The 2,310-nt window shown below is 35.5% G+C and overlaps 1 non-coding gene across 1 annotated transcript; it reads left to right on the forward strand.

Annotated features, from left to right (window-relative positions):
- The first annotated feature begins 1,153 nt into the window (after window positions 1-1,153).
- On the forward strand, window positions 1,154-1,259 carry LOC129553576 (U6 spliceosomal RNA). Its single transcript, XR_008685495.1, has one exon. It is a non-coding gene; the product is annotated as a U6 spliceosomal RNA (small nuclear RNA).
- Window positions 1,260-2,310: the final 1,051 nt, after the last annotated feature.

Raw genomic sequence — 2,310 nt, forward strand, 5'->3', positions numbered from 1 at the left:
TGGACTCTAGCCCACCAGTTTCCTCTGTCCATGAGATTTGCCAGGAGTGGATAGCCATTCCCTTCTCCAGTGGATCTTACCAACCCAGGGTTCAAACCCGGGTCTTCTGCACTGCATTCTTTACCATCTAAGCCACCAAGGGATCCCTGGAATGTATATCAGAGCTAAACAAATCAACTTTCTTTTTTCCTGAGAATTTGACTAAGATCCAGCAAAAGCATAAATAAAACTTGCTTCAAATCAATGGTAGAACATCTTAGGTCTACCTATATCACTAACTGAATTTCCCAGATTTTTCTTTTTAATTTCCTACTTTTCCAAAACACAATTCGTCCATTAGCTTTGGATTATGGAGAATATACCTGAATACTTCCAATTTATTCCCAAGTGTGCTTATAATTTATAAATTTTAGACAGTGATAGTATTCAAAGGATCCCATTCAATTATTATTTTTTTTTAATAACAAACTGTTTCATGCTAAATAAGACTTACTTTCTTATGAAAACAGATGAGCACATTAAAAGTAATATGGATGGGAAAAATAATTACATGGAAAATAATAATCAAACACTAAAGTGGTAAAATGAGTAAAAGTTACCTGACAACAGTGAATATTCCCGGGGATAAAGAAAGATATTTCATTAATAAATGAGTCAATTCATCAAGAAAATATAACAGTCCTAAATGTGTATACATTTAAATATAGCTTCGAAACACATGAGCAAAAGTGACACAAGTGAAATTAGGAACAGACAAATCCAAAATGAAAATTGAAGATTTCAACACCTCTTTTTAAGTAACTGACAGAATAAGTAAGCATAATTAGTTAGTAAATATAGAAGATTTAAAGAATATAAATTAGTTACGTTAATTGATGTATGTAGATTACTATAGCCAGCAAAGGTAAACTACACTCTGAAAGAGCACAAGGAGTATTTACTATGCTAGAACATATACTGGCTGTAAAACAAGTCTCAACAAATTAAAATAGATTGAAACTATACAATGTGAATCTTCTCCCCAAAGAAAATTAATTATTTCTCAATAACAAAAAACAGTAACTAAAAATATTGGAAAACTCCATAAATATGTATAAAGTAAGCAAACTCTTCTAAACATGCCTATGTCAAAGAACTGACAAGTTAAATTAGAAGATATTTTGTGCTCTCTTTGTCACAAAATTGGAATGATACAGAGAAGATTAGCATGGTTCCTGTGTAAGGATGAAAATGCTTTGATTACATTGTAATAAAATATTATATCAACAAAAGCAGTACATGGATGAAACTCTTGCTTTTGCATTTTTATATTTAAAAAAGGAGATCCATTACCTAACCTTATAGCTTAAGAGTTAAAATTCATTTACTTAGAATTAAGGACAATATAAAGAATTAAAAAAAAATAAAAATGTAAAAAGGAATTTTTTTCTTTTTTTTTCTTTTTAAACCTATATTTTTAAATTTTATTTTTAATTGCACAATAATTGCTTTAAAGTATTGTGTTGGTTTCTGTCAAACATGAAGATGAACCAGCCATAAGTATAACTATGTTCCCTCCCTCACCTCTAGGTTGATACAGAGTTTTGATTTGAGTTCACCAAGTCATACAGCAAATTCCCATTGGCTATCTATTTTACATATGATGGGGCTTCCCTGGTGGCTCAGAGGTTAAAGTGTCTACCTCCAATGCGGGAGACCTGGGTTCGATCCCTGGGTTGGGAAGATCCCCTGGAGAAGGAAATGGTAACCCACTCCAGTACTCTTGCCTGGAGAATCCCATGGACGGAGAAGCCTGGTAGGCTACAGTCCACGGGGTCGCAAAGAGTCAGACAAGACTGAGCGACGGGACGGAATGTATGAAAAAAAGTGAAAGTTGTTCAGTCGTGTCCAACTCTTTGCAACTCCAGGGACTGTAGCCTACCAAGCTCCTCAGTCCATGGAATTTTCCAGGCAAGAGTAGTGGATTGGCATCGCCATCTCCTTCTCCAGGGGATCTTCCTGACCCAGGGATCGAACCCTGGCCTCCCGCATTGCGAGCAGATGCTTTATCATCTGAGCTACCAGGGAAGCCCATGATTATGTATGCTTCCATGTTACTCTCTCCATACATCCCAGCCTCTCCTTCCCCTCCCAGCCTATGTCCATATGTCTATTCTCTATGTCTGTGTCTCCAGTGTTGCCCTGCAAATAATTTTATCAGTACCATCTTTCTAGATTCCATATGTATGCATTAGTATATGATATTTTTCTCTTTCTGAAGTACTTTTCTCTGTACAATAGGCTCTAGGTTCATCTACCTCATTAGAACTG

The sequence above is a fragment of the Moschus berezovskii genome, chromosome 1 (genome assembly GCF_049115385.1).
Source record: "Moschus berezovskii isolate FMDL1 chromosome 1, NW_MosBer_1.0, whole genome shotgun sequence".
Taxonomy (NCBI): domain Eukaryota; kingdom Metazoa; phylum Chordata; class Mammalia; order Artiodactyla; family Moschidae; genus Moschus; species Moschus berezovskii.